This window comes from Camelina sativa, chromosome 20 (assembly GCF_000633955.1).
Source record: "Camelina sativa cultivar DH55 chromosome 20, Cs, whole genome shotgun sequence".
Lineage (NCBI taxonomy): Eukaryota > Viridiplantae > Streptophyta > Magnoliopsida > Brassicales > Brassicaceae > Camelina > Camelina sativa.
Window position 1 is genome coordinate 18274130 of NC_025704.1, and position 8933 is coordinate 18283062.

Below are 8933 nucleotides of genomic sequence, written 5' to 3' on the forward strand. Positions count from 1 at the left end.
TTTAAAAAAAAAAAAAAAAAAAAAAAAACCCCAGTATTGGAGATGAGAGACACGAGTTTAAAAATCAAGAACTTTGAAGGAAAGAGAGATTTTTTTGTTTTTAATGCTTACCGATGAAAAACCTAAAAATCTCAGATCGATGAGAAGATGAGGAAGAATTAAGATATGAAAGAGAGAGAGATCCGTACGATTTAAGGATTTGTGTGTGTGGGTTTGATGATTATGAATCTCTCTCTCTCTCCCTCTCCCTCTCCAACTTTTTTTCTTTTTTCTTTTTCCGGTGAGCCGAATTATGAATTTTTATTCTCTACGAGTAATATAGCTGGCCTTCTCTCGTGAAGCGTTTATTTATGTGTGATATACAATACAACAACATTGGCCAAATGTGAAAAAATAATAATAATAATAATAATAATAATAATGGGATTCTTTGAGTTTAGTAAATGAGATTTTCAAAAAAGTTACATTGGGTTTTGTTTCTTTGCTCTTTTTGAGTTTTTGACTGTTCAAACTTCAAACCTTTCCTTTTTTTTCTCTCCCCAACACAAAGAGATAAGGGTAAATGGAAAATACACATAGAACCCATTATCTGTTAAACCAACTCAAATGCACTATTCCTACCCAAAAAAAAAAAACTCAAATGCACTATAGTTAGAGGGTAATTTTGACTTTAAAAATAGGTGTATGTGTGTATTACACACCTATAAAAGTAGTATAAATGATACCAAGTAGACCACAAGCTTGAAAATGGGCCGTTGGGTCAAACGTGTCGGAGAGGCAAGAAATGAAAAAAATAATCAACGACCACCTTTTTTTGATAAGGTGAGAGAGAGACCATCCCTATCTATATATATATATATATATATATATATATAACTAGTTTACCTAGCTCAATAATTCATTCAATTATTGGATTTTATCCCCTACTACATTTAATAAGAGTTAGGAAAAAGCATATGTACAATTCTTATTTTATTCCATGGAGAAAAATCAGTTATAATTATAAACAACACACAAGAGGATATGAATTTATTAATGTGGAACATGTTTGTTTCTTATAATTTACTAACAACCAAAAACAAAAACAAAAAGCCCTTGTTAGTTATATAACAAAGAACACAAAAAAAATAGAGAAAGTAAACATTACATAGTCAATCATAATTTTCTTCTCTCACATGCATTGAAAAAACGCATGAAACACACCGTCCATAATCAAAATCTTAGACTTAAAACAGGTTCTAGTCAAAAATATTTGACATTTCAATTCAAACTTATTAACCACGACTTCAAAATAAAGATTAATAATTTTTTTTTTTTTTGTGTAAAAGACTTTACAAAAAAACAACATAGCGTCTCTGACCCATCTCTTATCATATTGAAATGAGACCAATCTTTGTCCTAGTAAAAAAAGCAAGCCAAGCCTGACTTCAAGATCTTTTATACATTCAAAACAATGGCTTCATAATTAACCTTGTTCACTTAGATTTCTTCACCTTTTACTACTATGTTCAAGTAACTGATAACTAACCTTGTTTCTGTTGGATATATAAGATGCAATCCGAGGGATACGTGATACAGACAATGCGTCCAAGAAAAGAAGAACAATCACTAACTATTCTTTAATCCTAAATGATGGAACTGCCCCTGTCAACGACATTGTCTCCAACAAGCTTCCCTGCTCACCAACAAATCACAACCAATATCACTGAGAACTACATAAAAACTTCCCAACATAAGTTTGACACAAGATTCTCATGAGGGACTTGGTAAAGTGCTTAATTATACTTTTCGTATAGGATTCTATACATATATATACTAAGGTTTCGTTCTAGGAGTACTTGCTTCTTCTTTTTTCCATGTTCTAGGAGTACTTGCTAGTTGCTGTATTTTACAAAGATGGAAGGGGACAAATCACTAATTTCACTAGAATTGGCTCTTTGGTTTATTTTGCTCTGGCAAGGCACCCAGCAATTGTTTCCTTGATCTCTGAGAAAAGCTCGTCTCCCAGGATAATCCTCTGGGGGTACACCTCATGAGCAGAGTCTTCCTTACCATAAATGTATGCCAGAGAGGACCCAGCTAAACAATGATTCCACATCACAGCAAAACTTGATAACTGAGCAAGGAGGATGGCCAATGAGTTTAGTTCAACGCTGTCCTAATGGGTGAGTAAATTTAAATGCATAAGAAACTTACTGTGAGATTGAAGAAGCCCTCTAGAGGTCCATCAAACCACGATTGATCACGGTCAATGTTACGAATCGAGCACCGATTAACCCAATACTCTTGATCAATCTCTCTAAAACTCTCACGGAATCATTCAATAAGTTTGAAAGAAAAGAAACAAATGAAAGAATCACGAACACGAGATGCAAGAATTGTTAACCCAGTTCGACGAGATCGATGAGATCAAGTCTACGTCTGGGGCCGAATCAATCCGGCAAGTTCACTAGAAAGGAGAAGTATCTCGCTCAATTTGAGCTTACAACAATGGCGGATTCACTCTTCGTCTCTCTCTCTCACGATATGAAAAACAAAGAGTAAAAGAAAGAATGAAAAAGATAAGAATGGAAAAATACCCTTGCCTCTCTCTCTTTAAGGTACCAACTGCGATATAAAAGTCAACTGCGATGTCAACGGCGAACCGCTGGTTCCCTGCGGATCGAAGTTCCGGCCAACACCCTGATTCAGCTATGGCTGAAGCAAGTATCAATCGTCCTCCACCCTTTCCCCCTGACCCACCCGACCAAAATCCCCTTGCCTCTCTTTCTGACTTCCCCCCCCCCCTTTCTCCCATCTCCCCCTCCCAACACTCTCCTCAAACTGCCTACATTGAGCCTGAGAGAGTGGTTCTAGCCCTTCCTGTGCATCACAAATCAACTCCTGTGGTAGTAAATCCCCAGGCTCAAGCTATTCTCAACACTTACCATCAAACCCTTAATCTAAACCCTAGATCTGAATTCTCTGCTACAGTGGCAACATCGAAAGCTGTACCCCAAACTGACGGGCTCTTTACCGCAACACTGCCAAAGGTTGCTCACCGAGTGATTAGTGCACGCTCAGAATCAAGAGCTCAACTAGTAAAACCGCAGACTGACCACACACTTGGAGCCCCCACAGTGCTTGTCTCGGTAGATGCTCCAACCCTAGAAACAGTAACTTCCTCTTCTCAGACTGCATCCCTTGTCGTCCCAAGTACTCTTCCCCCTTTACTTCCAATCCCCTTGGTCTCTGCTCCGGGCTTAGAATCGCAAGCTATCCTTCCTCCTCGAGTCCACCAAACTGATTGTCCTCCTCCTTTACCGCGAGATAACACTCCAGCTCCTACACTCCAGCAAAAACCAGCAACTTTGGCTCAAAAACTAAAAAAAAGAGCTGATAGAACACTGAAGAGACTAGCCCCCACCACTTACTCTTTGGAAGGGAAGCCAAGGATTGTCATCCCTAACGTTGTCTTTGAAGAAGGAGCTCAAATCCATAAAGACTTCATCATCGGTAGATTCAAAGGGCGACTACAAACATATAGGCATATTCAGAGTGTTTTGAGCCACATGTGGGGCAGAGGCCAACGGTTAGAGGTCCACCTAAACCACGATAAAACCAATCAGCTCATTCAGCCATTCCCCCATCTCTTACAACAACTTTAACCCCCCCATTAAACCCACCTAATCACACTTATCCACCAAACCCTTCATCCCCCACTCCGATGATAATCGAACAAGTCGTCCCCACTCCCCCAACCTCCTCTGTGGAGACTCTCCCCTGCAGGGGAGAGAACTAATGCCTCTCCTAAACCTTTTGAACCTAAACATGTATATAAAACCATTTTTTTGGAATATCCGCGGTCTTAATGATCAGGATAAACATCAGCCATTTACTAACTGGCTTTCTACTCATAAGCCTCTTTTTGGTGCTATTCTAGAATCCCATATTAAGGAACCAAATTTGAACAGAGTTTTGAATCTTACCTGTCCTGGTTGGCAATTTGTTTCAAACCATGCTTCGCACCCTGATGGAAGGATTATCATCATCTGGAAGCCTCAAGTCACAGTTACTATCCTGCATCAGTCAAGTCATATGATTACTACAGAAATTGCTATTCAAGGAGGTCATAGATTCTTTTTCACAGCTATATATGCCCCTAATATAGGTGAAGAACGGACTGACCTCTAGTGTGATCTGATCAATCTCCAGCAGAGATTTCAACTCGACTCTCAACCTTGGCTTCTTGGTGGGAATTTTAATCAAATAATTCATCCGGCAGAACATTCAAATCCGAATGTCAACCACTGGTCCTCGCGTATGCTTGAGCTTCGAGATTGTCTCCTCCACATGGAGTTGTTTGACCTGCGATATCAAGGTTCTTTATTGACTTGGTCAAATAAGAATCCCACAAATCCTATTGCAAAAAAAGCTGGATAAACTACTTGTTAACAACCATTGGCTTGCCTTATATCCCAACAGTGTGGCTTCTTTCCTGGCTCCAGAAATCTCTGACCACTTTCTCTGCCTTTTGAGCTTAGCTACTGATGTTCATATATTTTACCTTGTTTTCCCTTAGTTTATTCACATCTTTTGCATCTTTTTCTATCCATTTAGGCCATTATTGTGTAGCTTTAGCACTAATCATGCATTAGGGCTTAGTTGCATTGCATTTGCATCTTTTCATGCATAAACAGGTGATTTTGGAGCTCAAGGAGCATGGAAGCAATGGAGAAGAGATGTGAAGCAATCTTGAGGAGGAAACAAGGGAGTTAAGGCTGAAACAACAAGGTCCGGAGTCCAACTCGACCGCACACTCGACCAGACACTCGACCGTGTGCTGAGGAGGACTCGACCGAGTGGAGATTGCACATGAGAAGCCAGCTTGACCCCTAGCTCGACCGAGCACAGGTCGAGTTGACCGAGCCGTTGACTGCTTTGACTTTTTCTATTTTTAGGGCTTCCACTTCCCCACTATATAAGACCTTGTACCTGCAGCCACCAAAGTGTCCAGCTTTTTAGATATTCCCAAAAACCTAGTTTTTACCTTTTTTTGCATTATTCCTTTTGCATTTTATTAGATTTTGTACTTGTTTAAGAAAACTCTTAGATTCTTCAATATTGTTGGTTCAATAACTTTCTTAATATTGAGAATTTGAGTTTCATCCTTTGATTAATATTGAAGATCTCAGTTTTATCTTTCTAATAATGCAAGTTTCAATATTTTCTGGGTTTTTGATTTGTTTCATCATGTCTTGTTGTGAGTAGTCTTCTTAGGATCTTGAGGATGGGTTAGGAAGGATTGATCTTGTGGTTTATGTGATTTGGTCAAGCTTGATTGTTGTAGATCTCTTCTAGGCTAGATGTTCTTAAGGCTGATCTTGAACTGAGAGGTTAGGATCTGATTTCAAGCTCCTTAGCATCACACCAATGTTTAAGAAGCATAGATAAGGCTAGATCTAGAGCTTACCATTAGGCTTGCTAAGAGATTAGAGGTCTTGTTTGGTTTGAGATGTATTGCTTAATGCCTGCTTGTGTAGATTCTTTACTGTGTGAGAACAAGTCTAGAATTGCATAGGTTTGATTGTTTCTTGACCATGAGAGTGGGAGAAACTTGTCTTAGATTTATATGTCTAGAGGTTAGCTCAAAGTTTGCTTGAGATTTGTTGACCAAGTTAGATAACCACAATGATTAGTTCTTCCCATGAATCCATCCTCAGGAACCTTCTTTGTTTATTGATTTTAAAGTCTTAGTCTTGTAGCTTGCTTGTTGTTTGATTGGTTTTAGTATTGCTCTGTTTTTGTTGTGTTGCTCTGTGTTCCGGATTTAGCCAACTCGACCTCTCACTCGACCTACACTCGGTCGAGTGCTTGCTCGAGTTCATCCCCAGAACTCTGGTTTATGATTTGTGATTGTCTTGTTTCATTCCTGTTTCATTCCAGTTGCATACATTTAGCTTTCAGTTCATTAATTGTCTTGCATTAGTTCATTAGTAGTAGTTTCTATTTCTGTTCTTGCTTCATTACAGTTTCAATCATTCAGTTTCATTTGCATTTAGTTCTTGGTTCTTGTAGTTTACTTTTTGCATCTTTACATTTCCATCTTAGGATTGTTAGTGACAAACAATCATTACATTTGTCTTAACTTAGATTCATATGCACATCTTATCTGTTCACAAACACTCATTTAGGATTGATACCTCTTGTACTGCAATAGCATAAGGGGAATTGAAACACCCATCCATCATTCCATTCATATATCATCATTGCATACATCCACCATCATTCACCACACAAATAAGCTTGTTTCAATTTGGTTCAGAAGTTACTGAAAGTATCCTGCAATTCTTTCACTCAGCTTTTCTACCGTCAGCTGTAAATGCAACCATTCTTGCATCAATTCCCAAGACCCCTGGAGCTTCTCTTATCTCGGACTTTCGGCCTATATCCTGTTTAAACACCCTTTACAAGGTCATTTCCAAGATTCTTGTATCACGGCTCAAGCCAGCTCTCCCAGACCTCATTCAAAAAAACCAAACTGCATTTATAAAAGGAAGGTTATTAGTAGAGAATACTTTGTTGGCAGCAGACTTGGTTAATGGATATCATCACCAGCAAGGCCCCAAACGTATAGCTATCAAAGTTGACATTGCAAAAGCTTTTGACACGGTTAGATGAGAGTTTATATTTAGTTGTCTACGTGGTATAGAGGTGCCTGAACTATACCTGTGGTGGCTTAAGGCGTGTGTCTGCACACCATCCTTCTCTGTGGGATTCAATGGGAGCGTCCATGGTTACTTTAAAGGATGCAGGGGACTGCACCAGGGAGACCCTATCTCGCCTTATCTCTTTGTTCTAGTTATGAACTGCCTCTCAGTCATGCTGGACAAAGCGGCTGAGGAAGGAAAATTTAACTACCATTATCAGTGCAAGAGACTAAAGCTAACGCATCTATGTTTTGCTGATGACCTTTTGATATTTGTAGATGGCTCGCTCTCTTCTGTGGAAAGTGTCCTCCAAGTTCTGAAGTTGTTTGAAGAAGTCTCTGGACTAGCCATTAGTTTACCGAAGACAAGTTTCTATACGTCTGGTCTCAACCAACCTGAAATTGACCAAATAAAGTTAGTTTCAGGGATTAGTCATGGACAACTACCTATTCGCTACTTGGGAGTCCCACTATGTGTTGGAACTACACTTTTGACAACATGGCTTTAGCCAACTTTCCGGTGACTTGTCCGGTGACGTCCGTCATCGGAATGACCGGTTTAAGGACTCTTTGGATTCCTTGTAATGAGCACTATAACATAGTGTAGTTACTTGTCAAAAACGAAGTTATAATGAATGAGAAATTAATCTCCAAAGTGGTTAGCTTGAAAGCTTATAACTAGTATTATGGGATGAGGAAATTACGTTGCATGGACCGGACTTGGTTTAATATTTTGGAGTAAATTTATTTGCAACTTATATTACATTTCATGTTACGTATGTTGCTTATAATATTCAAAATTTTATTTGCAAAGTCAAATCGAGTTTGTTGTGTTTAAAACAAACAAAGTCGAAGCCTTATCAACTCAAACGGAAGAATAAGTCGCTCCGGAGATCTCGCCAACGTGTGAGACTTCAATCGCATCTCTCCACTCCTCAACTTCCCGAGATATCAGTCCACGAGCCCAGATTTTGTGGAGAGCATCTCGTCCTCCTCTCCATATAAATACAGAGCTCTCTCGTTTCATTATTTTAACGCTTGCGGAGAAGCAAAACACTCTGAAACAAAATCCAACTCTCTCTCACTCCTCTTTCTCTCACTACAAAAACGTAAGTGTTATCGTCAAGAGTGTATCGTTTGCGCCAACGTTCGTTTGAGTCCGTAGTCAAGTGTTGTGACACGGTCTCGTCTCGGTTGTATCCTGGGATCCATGTACTCACTAAACCGCCACACTGCGGGAGCTACTTTGGGTTAAGGAAAGAGATCGTATCTCGCCTCCGAGAATCTACTTCTACTCCTTTCTTCTATCGTTTTACATAGGTGTTATAATCGTTATCTCATATTTGGATTTTCGCGGTCCTACAGTCTTAACCCAAAGTAAAGATTCGTTTTCTACACATAGTTTAAAACGGATCTTACGACGCGAACAGTTGATAACGATTAATGCCATAGTGTAAGCGATGTTTGAACGTTTTATGTGAAGGCCTTTGGGTGTGTTTCGCAAAAACGCTTCAAGATTCTCGAGATTTCAAAAACAGTTTCCATGAAGACCATGCATGTGGTAGTTTCGTGAAACAGTTTTTTCGAGCAATCAAAATTTTTTTTTCTACGATAGCTTTAGTGCAACGTACTATAATAGCTATCTACAGAAAATAATTAATTTTTAGCAAATTAAATTAATTTAATTATTCAATTATTTAATTGCTAACTATTGATTAATAATTATATTTGTTCACAAATATTGACATATTTTTGTCTTTTATGAACAGATGACTAACGGTGTTGAAAACAACAACAACAACGGAGGTGCTGAGGAACTTCGTGAGTCGACAACCCGACCCGGGAATGGTCCACCACCTGCTCCTCTCCTTCCGACCGAGCTGAAACCGAGCATCCCGAGCTCTGCAGTGACGCCCAACAAGTTTGATGGCACAAACTTTGAATCGTGGCAACAAAAGATGCACTTCTTCTTGTGTACACTCAACCTGCAGAAGTTTCTCACCGAGGATGCTCCGTTACTGCCTCTTGATAACAACGACGTGCATGCGAATGCAAGTGTTGATGCATGGCATCACTCGGACTACTTGTGCAAAAATGCCATCCTTGTGCACATGGAGGAAAAGCTGTTCAAGGTGTTTAACAAAGCACTAACCTCCAAGGTTCTCTGGAATCTTCTAGAAACCAAGTACAAAGTCTACAATGTGGGCTCAGGGAAACACGCCACAAGGGAGTTTCTCAACTACCA

General features: G+C 39.4%; 1 protein-coding gene across 3 annotated transcripts in view; it reads right to left on the reverse strand.

Moving 5' to 3' along the window:
* The window catches only part of LOC104771151 (shaggy-related protein kinase alpha), a 3757-nt gene extending 3443 nt beyond the window's left edge, over positions 1-314 (reverse strand). For 2 of the 3 annotated variants that reach the window (XM_010495627.2, XM_010495625.2), the window contains exon 1: positions 112-314. The gene's annotated coding sequence lies outside the window, so the exon portion shown is untranslated. The remainder of the gene's footprint in view (positions 1-111) is intronic. The other variant, XM_010495626.2, reaches the window with a different exon arrangement.